Consider the following 25,372-nt stretch of genomic DNA (forward strand, 5'->3'; position numbering starts at 1 on the left):
TAGTTAAGATAATAATTATAATTAATTACAGCAACTATATAACACTTGTATAAATATTGAACTGTCCACCATTAACTGCACCACCTTTCTATTTTGACTGTTTTAAAATATTTTATATCATATTTTGTTGTTTCATTTGTACATACACCGTATGAACTATATATTATCATTATATTTTTTTACATTAGGAACAAATAGGGAGTCATACAAAAGGGTAGCCATGGAGAATGGTATCACAGAACCCAATGGATGCGAACACATCAAGAGTGGATGATGTCAGAGCCACCAGGGGCAAGTGGTATAGGTAATGAGGGGTGTTCTCTGGATTTGTAGATGAGGTAGTGAGTGCTGTAGATGAGGTAGTGAGTGCAACCTTTGAAAGGTTGACTTGAATAAGAAGATGGGATACTAAGGCAAAATTTAGAGAGTTAAAGAATGAATGAAACAGCTTTAATTATTATTTATGAGTTTCCAACAAAAAGTAAGGGGAAATAAAATGTTGTTTTAGAGAATAATGCAAAATTGGAGAGGAATTTTATTTTATATCTTTAAGATAACAACGAAAATATCAACGGGGGAGAAGAGAGAAGAAAGAGGTTGAAAAGGTACAAAAAAAGAGGATGAAAAGAGGCTCAGAAAAAGTCAAATTAATGAGACAAAGTCTTGGAGAAGGTGGGATAAATATGAGAAATACTTTTCTGAGGTAGGAGGGATAAGAAAGGATACACACAGCCAAGGATATAGATACAGGTATTTGACTCAAGATATAGACAAAAGCTTTTAAGTGTAGGGATGGAAAATTAAAGTAGCATTTAAGTGATTTAAGTGATGAATTCTGTTTTTTTTTTTTAGAAGAAGAAGACTTTAGGCACTTTATTGTATGTTTTACATCCCTATAAAAAGAGTCCAAGGATTTTTCCTCCTGTGTGTTTTTGTCTTCTTTGTGATCCATGATGTCAGCTGAGATTGGCAATACAATGAAATCAACTGATGGGATGAGAGCAGATTATTCTGTCATTTTTCTAGGTCTTTGAGCTGCACATCAAATCTGGGGCTTATCACTCCACACTTGTTTAAACTTCCTGTGAGGTTGACAACAATTTTCCCAGCTCTGTGATCATCAGTGATTTCAAATTCGCCAACATAACCATGCTTCATCATTACAGTTAGAAACTGGACGATGGCTTTGGAGCACCACCTGATAAGCATTGTTGATGCTCTTGAGAGCATCAGCCAGGACGTTCATGCACACTATTATGGTGGCACGAAAAGAAAGAGTGGATCCCAGAAAGAGTGGATTCTGCTTTCTGTGCTGATAAAATTAAAAGTGTCTTTTACAAGCTGATGAAAATTTGAAATAGCTATTGTGAGGAAACAGAGGTAGAGTTGAATAGAACAATTTAAAAGATTGAAACAGTGCAAAAAACCCATCTGAGGGGAAAGCTCCTATATTGGAATGACATAAATATGTATAAATGTGTAGGTTTTGTTCAGTGTGTTTACTAGAATCAGAGACACAGACATCAGTGCAGGGTTCATCTTGGTTTAGGAGTTTAGTGGTGTGGGATAACAGGGAAGGGGACTTGAATGAGTGACAGTGGGCTTGGTGAAATGAAAGACTCCAGATAATCAGTTTAGTGAGGACAAAAAAACTAGTAGATTCTTACAGACAGGGAAAAGAGTGACCACTGAACTGAGTTTTAAGAAGATGGTAAAGTAATTAAAATGGGAAAGAGCTGAAAAAGCTGTCAGCTATAGTCTGAAAATGGAAGCTATTTGACCTAATCTATTTATTGTATATGACAGAAACCTAAAAGTAGTGTGAGATTTTTAGCTCTCACAATCAATCAATCTATATGTCTATTTATCTATCTATCATCTGTTTTTTTTTTCTGTGACATTTCAGGAAATCTGAGACCTTACAGGCTGAGGTCTAACTTTGGCTTTGCTTTCTTTTTGTGCTTTATGATTTACCTGGATGTTTTATTCCCTGTCTCTATCACTATGCATTATAGCATGAATTACTCTTTATCAGTAAAATCAGAACAAAGAAGTATTTATTCCTCTCATTTCTAAAATAATAATTAATTATGTAGGCTGTGCATCAGAATCACCTGAGGAACATGTTAAAAATTTAAATTTTGGTCCTTTATGTTAGACCGCCTTAATCACGATCTCTGTGGGGGTAGATCCCAGAGAATCTGTATTTTAAATAATTTCCATGGGAGATTCTCACTTACAAAATTATTTTAAGAGATGACAATTCCAACAAGGCAGAGCTTATAAGGTGTTTTTCCTTTAATTTACCAATTTATATTCAGTAAACAATGAAATGGTAATGGTGCTGCTGGTTGACTTTGAGGTTGGAGTAGAAAGACAATAAAGCAGATCATTTGATTTTGGAATTGCTGCATTTCTTAAATTCCTTTCTTATGCATAACACTCCTTAAATGCATATTATATCCCCATCTACCATTAATAATCACACTGTACACATTTGTAAAAACCTAATGAAAGGAGAAATCAATGTGATATAGATTGCAGCATTAAAATCTTGAAACAAAAATTCCAAACAGTAGAAATGATTACAAGTAAATGGTGTTTTGAAAAATAGATAATTGTTGAGACTACAGGCAAATAAGAATTTCAGTTCAGAAAGGAATAGAGATGTATTGATGATGACTACAGATACCACTTGTTGATTGAGTTAGAAATCTGACAGATGTCCATATATTTGAAAAATAATGCCATATCTACATTTTGCTTTTGTGGGTAGTTCTGCGATCAATAATCAATGGTGTCTCTTGTCATTGAACTGTCTGTTGTTAACTCTCCTACACTGAAAAATTTCAGTTTACAAAAAAGAATAAATCTTATTTTTGGTATCCAGGTACTTAGAGGCATGTAGAGTTTATATTATTTTCCTCAGTGTTTGCTTACAGTTTTCAAGGAACAAAGGCACAGTGCCACATCTGAAATCTCCCCTCAGGGGCATAGGAGTCAGGCTTCTGTATATTGGAGTTATGAATCATACAACAAATGAACATACCACACTCACTGATGAAAAAATTACACAGATTTTTTTCATTACTTGATAATATTCTATGTGGTGGTATTCTAGTACATAAACAATGAAAATATTTTCAAAATTATCCTTTTTCCTTATATCTGCATTCTGTGCTTTAATTGCATCTTTTAAAATGATTCCAGTTTAACTTAACACAGAGGTAAGCACTGTTTCTTGTCCTCACATCCTCCCTTCATCCATTTATTTATTTCTCTGTGTATATAAAAAATTATTGGTGTATTTGTTACTTCAAATGTACTTCAATATTAGAAATCTTACTATTGAAATTATTGCTGGAATAAGAATGGAAGAACTCAAAACTCAGAATTGCCTAATCTGAATATGCTGAAGAATATGAACCTTGCCTTTCTTTGGTGACGAATAAAAGACTGGCTGTCAGATATTGTGCAAGTTACTCTCACATGATAGAAGTTGATGAATTAAATTTCTACATGGAGTATCTAAGCTTTACCTCTCTCAAGTGAATCACTATCCCTTTATCCCTTCTACTTCTAGTAAATATGCTCAGATCCATGGATTGTCTATATTCAAGGAGAACTCTGTAACACTAAGCAAACATGCTCACTCCAGTACTTCTACCAACACCATTTTGAATTATATATACCCTCTTGAAAAAATTATGTTAGGTCAACATTGGTTAATTTTATTCACATAAAAAATATCTTCAGGGCTGGGTTTGTGGCTCAGTGGTAGAATATTTGCTGAGCATGTGTGAGGCACTGGGTTCAATTCTCAGCACCACATATAAATAAATAAAAAATATGGTCCATTGACAATTAAAAAAATATTTTAAAAAATCTTAAATGTTAACTCTTCTTAAAAAATGAATTTATGGCCCCATTTTTCTAAATAAATAATCAGGATGCTCTCTTTGGTTTGGATTCTAGCTAATGATACTCATAGTATATAACTGAGCTTTGTCTTTTGGGTTTGTTCATATTTTGGGAATTATGCTGTCTCTGTGGTAACTAACAAATGACCCTGACATTGCTACAATTATCAGATTCTATCCCTTAGCATAACTCCATATTATTTTAGTATTCTGGCCTCAGTGCTCTCTAATCCGAATTTTGAGGCCACAACCTAAACTTGGGGCAGGCTGCTCTGTTCTGATCATACTACTTGGTTTTGTACTCGCCGTGTTGTCCTTTAAAACACTATAATCATGTACTTTCACGTTGATACAATTATCTCATACCTTGATTAATAGATAAATCCCCCAACTTGCCTTTATGATACTTCTCCTCAAACTCACATCTGTATTATTGCTAAATTAACTGTCCTAAAAATGCACTCTCACTATGATACTGTCTTTAGTGAAAAGCTTCGATGGCTCTACAATGCTTGAAAACATCAAATTTTGATTACTTAATTCATCATTTTATGTTCTGATACACAGAATGTTTGCTGTTTTTTAAGTCTTATATCTAGTTACTCTCCTATGTATAGCTTTGACTCTTGGTCCTGTTTATATTGCTATACTAAAATACTAGACTGAATATTTTATAAGGAAAAGAGGTATATTTTTGTGTGAAGTTTTCCAAGTTGAAATATCCGCACATGGGTGGCCAAATGTGGTGAGGACCTCATGCTGTATCATAATGTGGGGGGAGGAGGGTGGCATCACATGGTGGGATTGTATGGAGAGTTTTGTGTGCAGAAGAGGCCAAACATGGGATGGACTTATTTATAACAACCCATTCTCATGGTAACTAATCCAGTTCTGTGAGATCCAATCCATTCCCTCAAGATGGGTATTAATCTCTTCCAGGGAGAGTGCCCTTCTGAAAGAAGTATCTTGCACTAGACCACACCTCTGAACAATTTTTGCTATCTCTCATTGCTGTTACATTGGGTGGGGGGCAACCTTATGGTACATGATTCTTCAGGGGAAAAATCATATCCAAACTATATAGCATTCTCGGTATTGTTGAATTATGCACCATTTACTTTTTATTTATCATACTTTTCTTTTTGAAATAATATTCCTCTCTGATCTAGCTATGCAAATTATACTAATTCCTAAGGTTAAGTTAAATTCTACTTTTCATTGAGATTTTCCTAATCATTCTTGTAGGAAGTCATTTCTCATCTCTGAATGTCTACAGTTTTTTATGTTTTGATTATTTGGTGTTCATCGCGTATTGTTGTAGCTATTTGAAAACTTTACATATCTACTCAATCAGAGAGCAAATCTTTAATAATAACACTTAAAAATTTTACTTTGTATTTCAAAATAGATTTTGGCTTATAAAACACAATGAACAAAATGAAAAATATTTTTATTAACAATAAAGGATAATACATCAAAATAAAATATCACAAGTTTAATGTAAATTTTAAGATAAAACAGTTGGGCATGTAGCTTATTGGTAAAGTACTTGAACAGCATGCTCAAGGCCCTGAGATTTATCCCCAGAACTGTAAAATCAAGATTAAGACAATGATAATCATCTTTAAAGCATGAGGACTAAAATTTATTGTCTTTAACACCATTTACATGGTGTCCATATGATCTCAGTAAGGATTCTTGACTTCTAAACTATTTTCAACCAACAAACTGTAAGATTCAAATAGAGTTCACACAAGAGAGCAATTACTTTCTTGATTTACGTAGAAAGCAATAATAAAACACCCTAGAATTTAACAATTAAAAGATCTCACCCTTAGTTTTATTTTTTATTAAAAAAAGAAAACAGGTAATATTTGGTTTATAAATAATTCATTTATTTACTAATTCATCAAAAGATATTTGTTAAACTTTGACTATGCAGAAAACTAGGAATTGGGCATATGATGGTAAACTCTTTCTTAGTCTATGTAGAATTTTGAAGATTTAAGGTTATCAGATATTATTATCCTATGTGGAGAAAAGAACATTTCTAGTTTAAAAGATACTGAAGATAATCTAGGATATTTTGGGAATATAAATGATATGTAATCCAATTCTCTAAATTCTCAAAGAAAAAAAAAGTAAGTATCAGCCATGTGCCATTCTATGTCCTATGTGGTGTCAGCCTGCTGTTAGAGGCTATTACTGTTCCAAAATTCATTATTCTTTCCCAGCGCAGTGGGCATTTCACTCCATTGATTTTGGACTTGTTTTTATGATTGCTTTGACCAGTGAAATGTCTGAAGTATGGTCATAGTATGACCAATTTTACATAAGGCTTAAGAAGTACCTAGAGTTTCTGTTTCTATTTTATTTGCATTATTGCCATTTGCCATAAAATCTTGCCTCATATAGTCATTGTTTGGTCTTGGTTCCAGAATGAGAGCTACATGGAGGAGATCTGAACTAAGACAGCAGGCTGGAGTCAGACTTAGCCAAGTCCAGCTGAGTGTTGGGCAAAGCTCTGTTGACATAAAATATTGAATAAGAAAAATAGTTGTTATTCTAAGACTCTAAGAAATTGGGTTATTTGTTACTGTAGAAAAGCTGTATAATTCAGCAGTGAAGGAGATATTGTGTTTAGTAGAGAAGAGACATCATCAAACAGGTAATTATCAATGCTCCGTGTATTTTGAGAAAATAAGTTTTTTTTTTCAGAACTGTATATAGCTGGTTAATTTATATTATACTGGAGAAGAGGAAAATATGGAGTGGCAATTACTTACATATAGGTTAATTTATTTTCTAGTCATAATTTAGTATATTTCACACCAACTTCTGTTAAGGATTAGATATACGTTTGGTAAAGTGTGTCCTGGATAGATAATTGGACACTGTATTCAAAATTAAAAGCAGTTGCTGCTTGATATGAATTAATCCCACGTAGTTCTAAGTTATTTTAATGAAGGAATAAAGGCATTCATTCAGTTCTGTCTTTTCACTTGATTTGCTAATGTCCCCTGTAGTTTCTGTGCACTACAAGACCTCTCCAGGTATATGCTTATTCTGTTGCAATAGTTACTTTAGTTACCTTTTTTTAAAAATCACTCTTACCAAAATACCTGGGAAGAAAACTTAGAGGAGGAAAAGTTTATTTGGAGCTCATGGTTTTAGACGTCTCAGTTCACAGATAGCAGACTACATTTCTCTGGGGCTCAAGGTAAGGCAGCACATCATGGGAGAAGGCACAGCAGAGGAAAGCCACTCAGTTAATGGGGGAGGTCAGGAAGGAGAAGGGGTGGAGAGAGAGAGAGAGAGAGAGAGAGAGAGAGAGAGAGAGAGAGAGAGAGAGAGAGAGAGAGAGAGAAGAAAGAAGAAGGTGGAGGAGGAGAAGGTGGTGGAGGATCAGCAAGGAATTGCAGATTAAATGCATCCTTTCAAGGCATACCTCCAGGGATCCACCTCCTCCAGCTGTGTCCTAACTGCTTACAGTTACCACCCAGTCAGTGCATTCAAACTAGAATGGATTGATTAGGTTTTAGCTCTCACAATCCAATCATTTCACATTTCTGCTGTATCCTATGTGGTGAGTGTCAACTGCTGTTAGAGACTATTGCTGTTCTTGAATTCATTATCCCCTCCCTAACACACTGGGCACTGTACTCCCCTGATTTTGAACTTGTTCGTTTGATTGCTTTGACCTGTGAAATGTGTGAAGTATGATCACAGTATGACCGATCTTAAATGAGATTTGATACAAGAGCTTTTGGGGGACATCTCACATCCAATTATAGTAAGAGTATTTCTCTCAAATTATGGAATCAGAGACTATTTACATTACTGTGGTTCATGAGTTGACCTGGTTCAACACCTTCTTATTGCATGCAAAGTAACTGAGGCCCACAGTCTTCTGTTGGTGTTTGGGGAGATTCAAAGATGAATCTCAGGTGTCCTGATTTCTGGATCACAATACCTACAACAATGAAAAAATATTTCTTTATATAATGTCTTTGAATAAATTTTAAAGAGCTTGGGAGGTTGAGACAGGAGAATTGCAAGCTCAACGTCAACCTCAGCAATTTAGCAAGATCCTAAGCAACTAAATAAGACCCTGTCTCAAAAAAAGATAGGGAGCTGGGGATGTAGCTCAGCGGTAAAGTACCCCTGTGTTAAATATTCAGTTTAAAAAAAAAAGAAAGAGGAAGAACTGAAGACAGGTATCAAAGCTCATATGGTAATTCAACTTAAGAAGCAGGAGGTAAATTGTGGAGTCTGAACATTTTATTTACTGTGGAGCAAACAGATCATACAGGCATAGAGGTCTACATTTCTCTGACATTCTTGGTCATACTATACACTTTTATTTATAGTATTTTTTACTATTTATAAATATATAATTATTTGTGTGGTTAGTCAACTAATATAAAAATTTTAAGGTAATATAAAAATTTTAAGACTCCATGAAGGCAGAGAAAGTGTGGCCCCAGTAACTAACATATACTTGACATATGGTAAGACTGAGTACAATTTTGAATAATTAATGAACACTCTTCATTTATTCCAGATAAGTAGGTTTTCATATCTCACTATATAATGTGAAATAGATCCCATGCTAAATTTACCTCTTTTTTTTTTGTTTTTGTTTTTGCTGGCAAATTTTCAATAGAATGTAGCAGTATTTCATGAAGTCTTAGGAAATAAATTAATGATTTACTTTTTGAAGATTTTTATGAACAGATCACATAATGAATACAATATTAAAGTATGGCATTATTTGTTTTACTCTTATTAGTGATAACAGTAAAATATGAATTGACAAAATTATTGCGTTAAAATTGTTTAAGAAGACAATCAGGGTGCACAGTGACTCATAAAATGAAGATCTGTTCAAGTGGAATTAATAGAATTACTAATAAAACAGTTCAAAGTTATTTGAATGACTAATGCTTAAGATACAGTGAACTAGAAAAGCAACATTGCTTTTAATTTACTATTTCTATATTAAGAAGAAATATCTGTTAGACTAGCGTGAACTCAATCCCTGTCATTTAATGCTGCATTGTCAAGATAAAATAAGGTTTTAAGGAGAGTAATAAATGTCCCAGATACTTAATTTGCTAGCTATTTTTGGCATTCTAGGCCTAAGCAGGCAAGAGGAAAGGGGACTCTTATATGTAGCTTAGTACCTGCCACTGTAATCTTGATGTGTTGGTGTGATCAGCACCTCTAATGATCTTCATTCTTTTTTTTTTTTTTTTGCCATTTGACTTCCTGCATCCTCTAAGAGCTTCCCATGAACTGTTGAAGAATTGTATGATCCCTTTTAGAACCCAAATTAAGGGCAATACAAAGGAAAACTTGAAATAATCAAAATATTATATCATCAAGTAAAAATTATCCATGTATATTTAAGGTTTTAAAAAAACTATGAAGTAATTGTTGGGGTTTCTAAGGAAGCCACCAAAAAATATCATCCCTTTTCTCCAAACAATTGCTAAATTATTTGAGAAATAAAACAAAGGAGTAAATGTCTATGTCAAAATATCAACTTGATCACTGCTAGAGGCAAGGAAGCAAATTGTGACTTTAGCTAATGTCTATTAGCTAACTAAGTTTTCCACCTAAATCCCAGAATTAGGAAGAATTCATCCATCGAAGGAAGATACTGGACCTGAAGCTGGTCTTTTCTTACCAGAGCTGGCTGCTCTAAAAGAAAGGGCAAAGGAGGGCGAACACCTTCTGCAGGAGGCTGGCGTCAAGAGAAAATGGGAGTTCATAACCCACTTGAATCAAAATGTGAAATATGATATATCAAGAACTATGTAATGTTTTGAACAACCAACAATAAAAAAAAAAAAAAAAGAGAAAACAAGAGGGACAGTTTGACCAGTTATTCCCATATTTCCAATTGGGAAAGTCATTCCTTGTTCTCAGGGAGAAAATGAGTAAATAGGAGCAACAAAAATGCCGGAAATACTGTAACTGAACTCTGCAAACACAAAGAAAATTGAGAAGAGGAATGCTTGCCTCAATTGCACTTGGTAATATTTTTTTTTTTTTGTGTGTGTGTGTGTGTGGCAATATATTTATGTTCTTATCCTCCAAAAAGCAGGGACTAAAGTAGATCTCAGGTCTTTTCTTTCAAGTCTAGAATGATCTCAGTTAAAAATGAAAGTTAAGAATAATTTATGGCAAGTTATTTATGTTGATAAGGACAGTAAACACTAGAAACATTTTTTTTAAAAATAAAAGTGTGTAGAACAGCTGGGTGCTGTCTGTAATCTCAGCAGCTCAGGAAGCTAAGGCAGGGGGATCGCAAATTCAAAGTTAGCCTTAGCAATTTAGCAAGTCCCTAAGCAACTTAGAGAGAGACCCTATCTCAAAAATAAATAAATAAATAAATAGGTAGATAGATAAATAAATAAGTAAATAAAATAAAAGTAGAACGATTAAAAATCAGTTGAAGGTCATAAAACAGAAACTTAATGTACTTTTAAAAAGGCATATTTTAAAATATGCTCATTTAGTTTTCAGACGTACTACTTTATCATAAATAAAATGTGTATATATTTACTATATATACAGTAAAATGAGAAGAAAACAGATAAAGGGAATATATTTTTCTTATTTATACTTCTCAAAGCAATTTCTCTGTACATGTTTATGTATTTCTCTACAAGTTTTTCTATGTACATACACACAAGGCCATACAGACTATGTGGTCTTAAAAACATAAGAAATTCAGGTGCATCTCAGTCTGGATATGAAATTCACTAAAAAAGAGAAAATGAAGAGACTGTTATGAAGGGACTCTAGGCAGAAATGTGCTAGGGTTAACGGGTAAACAAGGATGTTGTGGGTCAAAGAGTTGGCAACCACAGGAAGCTGAAGAGTCTAATAAGCAAAAGGACATAATGCTTTTCTGGAGCTCAGTGGGAGCTGATTCATAGGAGGTTAGTTTTGTGGGAACTGTGGCTTTAAAGGGACACAGCCTTTGCTGAAGAAGCTGTTTTAAAGAGGCAGATGCTCCTCAATTACAATGGGGTTAGGGTTGATACACCCATCATAGGTTGAAAATATGAGAACTTAACTGAATACAACTAACCTACAGGACATCACATCTTAGCCTAGACTATCTTCAAGGGGCTTGGAACATTTACATTAACCTATAGTTGGGCAAGACATCTAACCAAAGCCTACTTTATAAAAATATTTAATAAATGCATGCTACTTATTGAACATCTATATCCAAAATTTTCTGGTAACAGAGCACACTGGAGAGTGTGCATTCTCTCAAGAGCTTGTGGCTGACATTTGCTGCCACTGCCCACATCCTGAGGAAATTTCAGTCCAGGAAAAGATCAAAATTTAATATTTGGAGCACATTTTCTACTGAATATGTATTGCTTATATACCATGGTAAAGTTGAAAAATTGTAAGTCAAATCATCCTTAAGCAGGGACCCTCTGTACCATGACCTCTCTCTCTTTTCCTGTCCTCTGATCTGCTGTTAGTGACCCTCAGTGATCAAAGCCAACTCGGAGCCAGAGGGCAGAGAATCAGCAGAATGCAGCCTGAAGTAGTAGTCAGCTTCCCAAATGACAGATCATTGATGGGGAAGGAAGAGAATGGATCTGACAGTGTGGGAGCAAAGGGAGAACACTCATACCCAAGGCATTAATAACTCTTAGTAGAATTTTTATACCTGAATAGAATTCAAATATAACAAGACTTTTCTAAAAGTAAATTGTTGGGAGTTATTATGTTAAAAAATATAAATGTTCTTAGAGTTCTTAATACTTACTTAAAACAGTATTTTAAAGTTATGAATGTGAAGTAATGTGTTTGCTTATTTTGCTGCATATTTTGGAATGTTGTATATTCTCATAAAAGTAATTTATTTTGATGACAATTTTGTCCACAAAAATCACATCTGCCTGTTTTTAAATGGAAATCTTTACGATTGTCTCTCTTCAATTTTGTTACAGCTTTTTCTAAGTGCTTCTAAATTTTTTAAAAGATTTCATCATTGTGAGACAATGGCACATTGTTGCTGCCACTATTGCTATGCCCACATCATTGATTTAATAATCCTATCCTCCACATGCTGAAATTGAGTTGCTTCCTTTATCATTGGTACATTATTGCATACAATGATATATGTTTTCTGAGTTATGTGATATATTTCCTAATTTCAGTCAATTTTCATGTAGTATGGCAGAAACAGAGCAGCTCTGTAGTCCCAAGGCATCCTGTGAAATATTTTGACAATGGAAAAACAACAAAATAGTCTCCACCTTCTTTGAGCACATTGGGAAACTCACCATCTCATTTTGCAGCTTTTGGTCATTGCTGAAATGATAACAATAACAACACAATGAAACAAAATAGTAGCATCCAATGTCATGTGCCAGGTATGCAAGGAAGTACTGCATCAGCTCCACCACAGTCATACTGTCTCTCTTCTAAATCAGGAATGAATTTTGGGGGAGGCTTAAGCATTTTTGGTCACCAAATCTTGCTAATTATACTTTGTAAGTACTTTTGAAATTCCACCACTTCTTTGTACCCTCAAGGTCACTGCCCTATTCAAGTGGTCACCACTTTTGCTTGATTAAGACAGCATTTTCAGTTCTCATCTGGGTTCTGTTTTACTGAGCATGATTCTTTCTACTGGTGGAGGCAGGCAGGCTGTCACAACGCAGAGGCTGGGGTCCCTATATTGAAATAGTTTTCAAGTTATATGGGGAAACTCTCCAGGAGAGACCTTGCTAGATTGTATGATTAGACCGCTCACTGGTTGTAAGAAACTGCCAAACAGTCTTCCAAGGTAGCTATACCATTTGCATTCCCATCAGCAATGAATAAGAGCTCCTATTGCTCTACATTCTTGCCAGTAATTGGTATTTTCAACTCTTTGAATTTCAAACATTCTAATGGTATGTAATGGCATTTCATTTTTGTTTTAATTTGCATTTCCTTAATGACATACAAGTTTGAGAATTCTTTCATATGCTTATTTGCCATCTGTATGTCTTTAGTGAAGTGACTATTCATAGCTTTTGCCCTTTTAAAATTGACTTGTTTTCTTATTGATGAGCTTTAAGAATCTTTTGCATATTTTGGATACAAGTCCTTTGTCAGATATGTATTTTGCAAAAATTTTCTTCAAGTCTGGCTTGACTTTTCTTTTAACAAGTTAAAAGGAAATAATACCACATCCTACAAATAACTTCTGAAAAAATGTGGATGTTCTAACTTATTTTGAGAGAGGATCTTCTTATATAGAGTTTTCTTTCTTTTTTTTGTAATTTTTAAATTTGTTCTTTTTAGATATACATGACAGTAGAATGTATTTTGACATCTTATATATATACATGGAGTATCATTTTTTTCTAATTTGGATCCCATTCTTATGATTATACCTGATGTGGAGTTTCTTTGGTTGTGTATGCATATATGAACATAGGAAATTGTAACAATGTCTTTCACAGAACAATTTTCAACCTGTAAATTTATTTTTTACTGTGATAAAATACACATAACTTAATGCTTGTCTTCTTAACCATTTTAACTGTGTAGTTCACTGGCATTAAATACATTCATATTGTTAAACAACTATCATCATTATCCATCTTTGGAATGATTTTCATCTTGCAAAATGGAAACTGTGTTCTCATAAACCTCATTTTCCCTTTTCACCCAACCCCTTTCAGTCTACTTCCAATGTTATGAGTTGGACTATTCTAGGTAATTCATATAAGTGGAAAACTTAATGTAATTGTCTTTTGTGATTGGTTTATTTCACTTAATGTGTTCTCAAGATTCATCCATGTTTCAATATGTGTTAGAATTTCCTTCCTTTTTAAGGTTGAATAATATTCTATTGTGTGAAAATGCCAGATTATGTTTATCCATTCATCTGTCCATTGATGTTTGGGTTGCTTCCATCCCTTGGCTATTGTGAATAGTACTGCTATGCACATAGGTATATAAATATCTCTGAGTTCCTGCTTTTAACTACTTTGGGTATATACCCCAAAGTGGAATTGCTGGATAGTATGATGATTCTTTTTTTAATTTATTGAGGAACTGCCATACCATTTTACATAGTGTTTGTGCCATGTTGAATATATGAATATAAATCTTTTACTTCATTTACTAAACATTTTAAAAGGTACACAAAGTCAACAACTTGCCTTCTTAAAATCCATTTTCTCCATTTTTTTTTATTCTCTGCCAACACACTCCAGCTTTTTCACATTCTCCCTTCACAAAACCTTGGAAAAGACTCCTTTGAGTTCCAGAGACTGTCTTCTAACCAATATCTTCTCCTAGTTCTTCAACATATAAATGAATTTACCTATCATTTCCAAAACCCTCCCTATTTCCTCCTTTTATAATTTTTTGGATTATCATCAAAGAGCTAAAAAATATGATGAGACTCAATATCCTTGTGGGTTTGGGGCCTGCTTGGGTTTATACATACTCTGCTTTTCAATGAACGACTCTGTCTACTTTCTTCATTGCTATATTTCTAGTACCCAGAAAAATTATTCGCAATAAAGCATGCATTCAGTATGTATTCAATGAATGACTAAATCTTTCTGTACATACAGCATTTAAATATTTTCTCAAATGTGTACTTCTTGGTTAAGATTTTTTTCCCCAGATATCTTAGCCTTTTCATGCATTTAAACAAAGAGACTTTTTTTCTATAAACAATTTAACTAAAACTAGTTTATAATGTTTTGAAAGCTGCTTCGCTCCCTGTTACAATACCTTGGACATCTTATTAGGTCAATGAAAATCAATCTACAATATTATTTTAATGACTACTCATATAGTATTCCACTAAACCAATTGCTTTCTTTGGATAGGTTGCTGCAATTTTTCAGTAGTATCAACCATGCTATTTTGAATGACTTTTTTTATAGGCATCTTTGTAGTTGTTTGAGGATTTTTCTGAAGATAAATTTATAAAATTTAAAATGCTCTGCTGCAGACTATCTACAATTTAAATTATAACGCATTGCATTTCCATACTGTTCTCCAAAATTTTTGGAAATTTGTCTTATCATCTTCATTAATCTGAATTTCCTTTCCCTCATACTCTTGAAAACTGTAGTAACTTAAAAATTTTCTTTGTCAATCTGAAAGACAAATTAAAAAGCTACCTTTTAAAATTTTACTTTAATTTCATTATATATTATGGAAGTTAATACTTTTTCCATGTGCTTCTTAGCTGTTGATAATTTTTGTTTTATTAATGCATTTTACTTTTTGTTTGGTATCCATCACTTCTAATTTTAAGAACTTTAAAAAGTTATGCATAACTTTCTGTTTTCCATATGTCAAATGATACAAAACATTTTCTAGCTTTCATTTTCCTCTCAAACCTTTTTTTTTTCCTATTAAAATAGTAAATGAGACAACTCAAGTAGCTACATAGAGAGGCCATGTGTAGGTGCTGTGGCTGGCAATCCAAACTGAGGTCAGCCCATAGTCAATGTCAACCACGTCATATAAGTCAATAGCCTTCCAACCCCCCAGCCATTGAATCTTCCTCAACCACAAATTCCTTCCAGCAGAGACTTAAAATATCATGTAATGGGAGAGAGGTAACCCATGGTACCCTATCTGAATTACTGACTCATAGAATATGTGAACATAAAAAAATATAATTGTTTCAACTCACTATGTTAGTGGTGGCTTGTTACACCGCAACAGTGGCTGTAATAACAATATTTCATATTTTATCCTCTTCCAAAGTTCTATCTCATTATCTGCTATCCGTCTTCTAAAGAGCATGCCAGTCTACCATACATATTCCCAAGCCATTCCACTTTCAAAGAGATGTTCTCACTCAAATCATCTAAAAAGAATATCATGCAGCACCGTTCTCAGGACCTTGAACTGCTGAACAAACCGAGGAGAGGGTCACTTCTGTCAAACTGAGTTAATTGGATTATTCACATGGGAATTTGGAATTGGAGTGATAATACTTGATTTAATTGGCAGTGGAATGGAAAAGAAAAAAAAATGTGACAAAGTAGCTTGCTTCTGAATAACAGAGGTCCTGAAACTTCTATAATTGCTAGACTTTTTTTTATAGGTATTTAGATTTTCCTTGGATTTCAAAGCATATGTATATTAAAATACTTATAGCCACTTGCACCACTTTAAGAGGTTTTCATTTTCTTGTTACTAACCATCCTCATCTTTTTTTGTTGTTGTTATTTGTTTTGTTTGTTTTAAGCAGGAGTGGTACCAGGGATTGAACTCAGGGGCACTCAACCACTGAGCCACATTCCAGCCCTATTTTTTATTCTATTTAGAGACAGGGTCTCACTGAATTGCTTAGTGTCTCACATTTTACTGAGGCTGGCTTTGAACTCATGATCCTCCTGTCTCAGCCCCCGAACCATTGCGATCACAGGCCTATGCCACTACAATTGGCCCCTCCTCATCTTTTCTTAAGTTACATGCTTTGATTTTTCAGAACTAAGTTTACTAATATTCTTTTCTTCCGGGTTTCTGTTCTCAAGACTAAAAGGCTCAGGGGTCACTCTAGTTGAACTGGGCTAACTGAGCTGCACAAAATAACCACACAAGAGACACAAATACCTTTTTCTTTGGGGTGGCTGTGACAGCTCCTCTGACCTTAAGGGTCCGCAGGAAGAGAGAGAGAGAGCATACGCTGACTCCTTTTATTGAGGAGAAGCTATTCAAATGAGGCAAGGGGTCAGGTTTCAGGGGGCTGAGTCTATCTTCTTGATGTCCACTGTCAGCAGGTTGACTGACAACTGGGTAGGCCACATCCAAGGGCACAGTAAGAGAAGGGGACACACACAAGACACTTCCATGAAAGATACTATCCTAAACAGGGCAAGGGGTTCTATTACAAAGGAACAGGTGAGCATAGCTTCACCCATGGGGCTGTAGCAAGACACACACATGCTCGAGACACAGACCCTAGGACCCAAGAAGGGTGAGGAAAGCTCTGCCCCATTTCTGCGACTGAGCGCCTCAACACCCAGCCGGGGAGTGTGACTCAGTCATGTGTAAGTTTGGTCTCCCACACTTTTATCTTTCTGCAATGCAAACTCTGATGCTTAAAATTTTACCTTGCTTTGAAAATAGTTTTGAATTTCCAAGGTACCATTTATGATTTCAGTGCTAGTGATGGCATTGCACACCACTCATACCTTTATAAACAACTGTCCCTGTGGATTTTAATCAATGCTGTACATGTTTGTCCACTGGACAGAATGATCAGCACTGACAGTCATACACAGTAGCATAATATGAGAAATTTAATCTTATCCTATGACCTATAAAGTTATACACTATTTATATAATTTTACCAAAAATGATTCCTCCTAGGAGACAGAAAAATACATTTTAGTCTCTGCTTAAAATAGATGGGAAACATTTATCATGTGCAATGTACACTGAAAACCATCTGTGGCTTGAAAGGAGGCAGTCTGAGAAGTCTTTTTGAAGATTTCTGCTACCCAGAAACAGCAAAAGAATCATAGAGGGTAAAATATTCATCCTTGTGTCATGGATGGGCCATGCAAAATCAGATTAACCATTCCAAGGGAGGAGAGTAATTTCACTTCAATTACTGGGGCAATTAGTATACCTTCAATTTCTAAATATTTATACAATGTGTACCACTATTTAGTTTTTTTTTCAGCAGCAATGTATAAATACCAATTATATGATTGTTGGAGCACTATGACTTATAAAACAAAAGATGCTATAGTAATGCTGAGCATTTTTAAATGTCTTTCTGGAAAGCAAACAGGTAGATGATTTATTCATAATATTTATTGAAGTCTATCGTCTATCCTACACAGGAATGAGAGAGAGGAAAAAGTGAGTTATACAAACAAATGGAAAGAGTTTAAATGAGTAAAAAGTAATGAAACGCCTTAGAAAAAGGGGAGGCAAACATCTGGAAGAGAGAGGAATGTACTAATTTTTAAGTATCAAAGAAATTGTGTTTCAGGGATCATAAAGTATAAATAAAGTTCACAATGAAGGATAAATTAGGAGAGTATGCATAATGTGGAATAGAAACAGAAAGAAAAATGTAGATTGGGTTTGGTTTTCCCAAGCAGCAAACTAGAAACTAGCTAGGTGACAATTTCTTTCCAACTACAATAAATATGACACCGTAGGAAGCATGACTTTTCAGTTCTCTTAGATTTCTTCTTTTGCCATTAGAAATAGAACATGTAAAGAAATTTATTCTATTTAAAACAAAAATGGAATTTTAAATATGGTATCATGAAGTTAGATTTGAAATATTAATAACCTGATTTGCATTCTGCTTCTCTGCAAAATATAAGCAACAGAATTTCCACGAAGCTCTAGGGGTTTGAAATTAGCCTGGAAAGCTACTAGTGAATGGCATATTACTATAAAATCTTTGAAGACTCTAAGTACCTAGATATGAAGGAGAATGCAGACTGATCTAAAAGGGAATAATGAAAAGAAAAAGGAGGAAAATGTGCAGAGGAAACTTCATTCTACTATCCCAAAAAAAAAAAAAATTGCTCAACAGTGACAGGGAACAAAGCCCTAAGGAAGTGCTAAAAGCCTAGTGACTTGAATAATTTGAACCAATCTGCATCTTACTGAATAATACCTTTAAGTATCATGCAAAATATCCTGTGTAGACTTGGTAGGGGAGGCAGCATGCAGCTGGCATTATTTTTCTCTGATTTAAACCATACATAATAGATCAAGTTCACATATATTGTGCACTTGTTACTATTGTATCTGGAAAATGTGAATGTGCATAGACCATGGGAAAAGCAAAGACCAATAAATCTTTTAAAAATGGTAGAGCTGGGAGAATCTAAAGAGAAAATATGCATACCCAACTTATGCATTTTACAAATTAAACTACTGCCACAATGCCAACAAGAAGTCTCAAATCTAATGACAGGAATACATGACTAATTGAATGTCATATAATTAGGTTATGCAAAGCCAGATCTCACATTTCCTAATAAAAAAATCTAGTTATTTTCTATACATTCTCTATTGTTCAATTAAGATTTTCCATTAACACTTCTTAGATTTTTGAAAGATTTAATGAAGGATTGATGATAGCTTTATAAAATATTTGTTAGAACTCACACATGAAGTTATGTAGTCCTGGACATTTCCTTGTTGGGAGGTTTTTGTTATTATTATTATTATTTATTCAATCTTCTTATTTATTATTGGTCTGTTCAGTTTTTCTAAATTTCTTCAAGATTCAGTTTTGAGAATTTGTACATGGCTGAAAATATATCAATTTCTTCTAGATTATCTAAGTTATTTATTTATAAATATCCATACTAGTCTCTTATTATTTCATTTCTGTGGCATGTTATAATGTCTCCTTTTTTCTTTTATGAATTTATTTGAGTTCTCTTTTTTTGTCTTGGTTAGTGTAATTAAAGGGAACAATTTGCTAAATTTGTTTATCTTTGTAAAAATCCAACTTTTAGTTTTGTTGACCATTTCAATTTTCTTTCTAGTCTCCGCTTCATCTCTCCTCTGACATACACTATTTTTTTCTTTCTACTAACTTTGGAGTTAGCTTGTTCTTCTTTTTCTAGTTCCTTGAGATATAGTTGCTCATTAAAGATCTTTCTTTTCTATTTTTTAATTTAAGCATTTATTGCTATAAACTTCTCTTTTATATCTTATGCTGTATCCCATAAGTTATGTTATGTTTTTATTATCATTTGTTTCAAGATACTTTTAGATTTTATGTTTGGTGTCTCTAACCTGTTGTTGTTTGGGAATGCTAATTTCCACATACTTGTAAAATCTTTCAGCTTTGCCTCTCTTTTTGATTTCTTGTTTTATATGATTGAAGTCAGAAAAGATAACTGATAGGATTTTAGATGATATTCTTCGCAACTCCTATTAACCACCTTTCCCCATCTCAGTAAAAGGAATGGTGAGTTTTCTAATTGTTCATTCAAGGCTGAAGGTCTGAAAAGGCTTGGGGGGGGGGTTAGTATCAAGTCCCATAGTCCAAGGGCTAAAGAATCTGGATTTCTGAGGTTCAAGAGCAGGAGAAGATGGATTTGCTCTTCCTCTGCTTTTTTGTTTTATCTGCTCTCTGATGTTCACCCACATTAGAGTGAAGTGAATTTTCTTTACTCATTGTACAGACTCAAATTAAAATCTTTTCTAGAAACATCCTCACAGACAAATTTTACCTGGTATAGGAGTGTCTCTTATGCCAGTCTAAAAATCAAACATCACAATTTGAATATACCATCTTTTTTTTATTCTTTCACTTTCAGCCTGAGTGTGCTTTTAAAGCTAAAACAGGTCTCTTGTAGGCAGCATATTGCTGGATCTTATCTAAAAAATCATTTTGCCACTGTTTATTTTGATCAGAGAAAGTAATCCAGTTGCACTTAAAGTAATTACTGATAGGTAAGGACTTATTTTTGCCATTCTGTTCATTGATTTCTTACTATTTTGTAGTAACCTTGTTCTTTTCTTCCTCTCTTGCTATCTTCCTTTGTGATTTGTTGAAATTTTTGGAAGTGACATAATTTGACTTCTTTATCTTTCTCTTTTTTTTTCATACGTGTTACACCATACTGAAATCTAGTCAGATCCAGAAAATGTCTTGAAAGGCAAATCAATAGACTTTTTAAGAGAATATATGTAAGGTGTGAGGAAAGAACAAGAATCAAGAATGAGCAACTAGAAAATCATGGTTCCTTTTAATGAAATGGGGGAAGGTGGGTAATAGCAGTTGTGAAGAATCTGAACAGTTTGGATTTTGATATGTGTGCTTGATCACCTAAATTGTGTTCAAGTAGAAATGATGAATTGGACTGGGCCACATGAGTACAGAGTTTAGCAGAATGTTTGAGGCTACAGAATTCTGAGTCATCTGTTCAGAAACCAATACTGGAAATCTAGAGAACAAGTATGTTGGAGAAGAGACTAGATGTGACACATGAAATGTTGTGCATTAAACATGGAAAGGATATAAAGCAAAAGGATGCAGATAAGATGAGGGTAACTTCAAAGAAGTCAAACAAGATCCAGCCATTGAATTAGGAGAAAAAAACATTAAAATGTGATGCCATAGAAACCATCAGAAAAAAAGTATTTTAAACAAGGATTATTGAGCAATTTGCCAAATGCTGATGAGATGTTTATTTAAGGTAATAAGAGTTGACTTTTGGATTGAGTAGGGTAGGGACTATTGGTGACTTGGACAAGAATCAGTACAGTAGAGGGAATAAAAGCCTTACTGAAGTGAATTTGAAAAGAAAGAAAAAGTAAAGGAGGAAAGACAATGCATACATCAACTATTTGGGATATTGTCAGCAAGGAGAAAAGAGATAGTGTTTAATTTGGGACATGGAAACGATGGAAGGTTTCAAAATTGTAAAATATTACTACATGATTCCATAGTGATGAGAATAAGTCAGTTGAAGTGAGAAACTCATAGTGTAGAAGAGTGCAAAATTTTTGAGTATGGAAAAAAAGAATGGGATTTAGAACACAAATGGATGGGTGGGCAACAGATATAAGCCTGACATTTTATCCACTTCAGTATTAAGAAAGGATATGGACCCTGTACACTTAGAGAAATGAGAAATTGTATCCCATCTGATTCAAATGTATGATATGTCGGGATCATTTTACTGTCATGTGTAACTAATTAAAACAGATAGAAAATAAAAAGAAAGGATATGGGAACCAATGCAGGTTGGTTGACTACAGGGACTGTATTTACACTAAAAGAAATAATCAAGTCACAGATACAAAAATCAACATCTTGCATGTTTGACCTTATGGAGGGGCATCTGAGGCAGCATGGGGCATATGCTCAAGAGAGCATATGCTCTCTTGAGGTGGAGCAGCTAATACCTGACTCCACACAGATATTTTCACTTGTTTCTTGATATTCTGGTATTTCAAGAGATATTTGATATGTGGATGTTAGTGGAAAGTCTCCAAATTTTTCCTCCATTTTTTTTTATTGGTGAGTTACAGTTGTATATAAAGTGGGATCTATTGTTACATATTAGTACTTACACACAGTATAACCACATAATCAGGCCAATATTCCACCATAGTACTTCTCCATTCCTCCTTTCCACCCAATATTGTCCCTCTTCCTCTATTCTACTGATTTCGTTTTGCTTTTCATGAGATCCTCTCCCAATTTTTCTTTTCTTTCTTTTTTTTAACCTCTCTAGCTTCCATATATGAGAGAAAACACATAACCTTTGACATTTGAAGTTTGGCTTATTTTGCTTAAAATATGTGTCTCAAGTTCCATCCAATTTCTTGTAAATGGACTAATTTCATATTTCTTATGGTGTATTTATTGTGTATATATACTACATTTTTTTTCTTTTATCCATTCATCCACTAATGAAAACCTAGGCTACTTCCATATTGTGGCTATTGTGAATGGTGATGCTATAAACATGGCTATGCTTGTATCACTGTAGTATGATAACTTTAATTCTTTAGCATAAATACTGGGTCATATGGTGGTTCCATGTCTGGTCTTTTGAGGAGCCTCCATTATGGAAAATCTCCAAATTTTAATGTATTTCCTTAAATTAAGAAAAGCAAAACAAATAGCCTCAACAAAAAAATAACCACCGTGCAAAAACCACTGTGTAGGGCAAGCAGTTAACTCTGTCATCTAAATCTAAATCATCTAAATCTCTCTCCATTTCTGATTTTTTGTGGTAGTAGTGATCAAACCCAGAGTCCAAACCGGTTGGGCAAGTACTCTACCACTCCCTGCCCCTCATCTAAATCTATGGAGCCTCAAGTTGGGCGTTTCTATTCTAGAGGCTTAAAACCTAGTCTCAAACCTATAAGGAAAATTGATACTTCTCAGAGGAAATGGGGATTAGGTAAAGAAGAGAATGTGCTCTTTTGTTTCTAGCTTAAAAGGAGAAATTTGACTTCCTAGGAAATCCCTAGTTTCTGGGAACTTGCCTGAGCAGTCCAAAAGGGATTTATGTAGAAACTGTGGGTGATCCACTCACCCTGACTCTTCTCCTCCAGGGAGATTTCTTTTTATTCATGAAAAGGTATATGGGAGGAAGAACATAGAAATCAATAAAGAATTAAGTGATGCAAGAAAAAGGAAGCAGGATCCTGAAGACTTAGGGAAAAACAGTGCCATCCAAAGTACTAAAATCTAGAGTCCAGAGAATTTTTTAAACTTCATATTCTCAATAAATATTAGTAATTATAGAATGATAGTGGTAGTAAAAGCTGTTCAAATTACTCAGTGTTCTAACACTTAGTACAATCCAGAAAATGTTCTAAGTACTTGACGAGAATTAACTCATTTCAAACTCACATCAAACCTGTAAGTTAAATTAGTATTTTAATCTCCATTTTAGATATTTAAACTGAGGTGCACAGAGGACAAGTAAATAAATTCAGGAAGCAGAGAGTTAAGTATACAATGATCTAGCCAGACATATCAAATTGCTTTAATTTACTTTAAATTATTTTACTAAAGAAATGCAGTGAGAGTCTTAATGTATATACATTTCAGACTAGATAACTTGTGGTAAGTGGGCAAATGAAATAGTAATCAGAATTTGTAAGTTTTAAAGTCTTCACTAAAACTTCCAAAGGCAGTAGCTACAAGTGAGGCAGAGCTCTTTAACTTTAGTTAGAACTAGTGTAGAGGATCTGAAAAATCATTTTTATTGAAGAAATTAACAATGTTTAAGATTTTTTGATTGACTAGAGATATTAAGCCCTACTTCTTTTCTTAAACATAGTTTGAAATCAAGAAGCTCATTCTCTTTGGAATAAACTAAATTCATACTGGCCCTGAGATAATCCACAGAATAGAGGATTCTGCCAGTGAGCCTGATTAATAACTGGTTGGATTCAACCACTAGAAAATTGCTAAATCTGTCTCAAGAGGATTTTCTCTCAAAATGCATAGTTCCACAGAGTGTTTAAAAGAAAAGGGAACTAGGAATTTCCAAACTTCATAAGAGTAGGGCATATGACTAATCTTATGCCACTTGATATAATCAAAGCAGATGTGGGCAGGGTTAAGACCATTCCTACCTTCCCTGTAACATCCATGTTATAACTGGATAGTGAGATAAAGACTTGTAGTTCACTTCTGCCTTTAAATATGTTAGGCTGCTGGTATCTGCCATCTAAAGAACCTAGTAACAGTAGGGATAAATTTGGTTCAGTTCACAGCAAATAAATAATTTTTCTGAATTAGATTTTCAGAATATTTTTGAGAGGAAAATATTTTACATACAAGCTAAAGAATGTTGGAAAATAAAAGTCATTTCATATTAATGAAAGGTACAATTAGGTGAGAAGGTATAATAAAAACTCTGGTCATTAATAATCCTGGTGAATACTGTCAAACTTTATTATATATTCTGGCTGCTTGTGAATGCACTGAACCCTTCATGTATATCATCTTACTTACAGATTCACATTCATTCTGTGAGGATAGTCAGATAAGGAACCTGACTATCAGAAACATTAAGTTGCTTTTCTAGGGAAAATATAGCTATAAAAATGGGAGAAAAAGTCAAAATTTTCTTCCTGCAAAATCTATGCTCTTAAGCATTCTGTTATACTGTTTGGTATATTCTGAATAGTAGCATCTACTTAGTTGTTTATTTTATAAGATTTTCAGTGAGTGCTTACCACTATGTCTCAGAGTTAGAAATTAATAGTGGAGAAACAGCAAATAAAAAAAGAAAAAAGAAGTGCATAATCTGTTCCCACACTGACACTTGTATTCTGATTTTAAGCTAGTCATTACACAAATGACTGTAACTGTGCCATTCTGTAGTTAAGAAAAAGCACTAGAAGATGAATGCAGAGATCTGGAAAACATATAAAAAGACTGAATCTAGAGCAATAGAGGGTAGAAGGTTGATAATCTATATCCAAAACCTTCCTGAGGGAGAAACTAGAGATTGGGGTGGTCTGATGTCCTCCAAGAAATACAGATGCAGGAGGTTCCCAGTCACACTATTAAGTACAAAGCACAGACACTTTGCTGTAACACATATAAATTCGGAGGTGAAATTATTCATATTCACAATGAATTACTTACACCATGAAAATGTCATGGGACCTCTTAGGTAGCACCTTATAAAGTGTTTGTTGACAGATTATTAAATTCTTAGAATGTTCAGGGTTTCATGAAACCTGCTGCCTAGCATCAACCAGAAGTTCAAATAAAACTAATCTCAGCACTCACAAAACAGTACTATCATGTGTCAGATGGTTTCCTTTTCATTTAGCCAACAGGAAGTTGGAAGACTGAATCCTTTGTTTCAATTCTAGATATTCTTTGTCAGTGTGTCAAACCACTCCCAGGAAGCCAAAGAGATGCATATTATTACTACTCACACATTTTTTTATTATTGGGAAGC

At 34.1% G+C, this 25,372-nt stretch overlaps 1 pseudogene; it reads right to left on the reverse strand.

The window, feature by feature from the left end:
- Nucleotides 1-893: 893 nt before the first annotated feature.
- The window catches only part of LOC106145296 (small ribosomal subunit protein uS8 pseudogene), a 44,142-nt pseudogene continuing 19,663 nt past the window's right edge, over nucleotides 894-25,372 (reverse strand).

This window comes from Ictidomys tridecemlineatus, chromosome 8, assembly GCF_052094955.1.
Source record: "Ictidomys tridecemlineatus isolate mIctTri1 chromosome 8, mIctTri1.hap1, whole genome shotgun sequence".
NCBI classification, from domain to species: Eukaryota; Metazoa; Chordata; class Mammalia; order Rodentia; family Sciuridae; genus Ictidomys; species Ictidomys tridecemlineatus.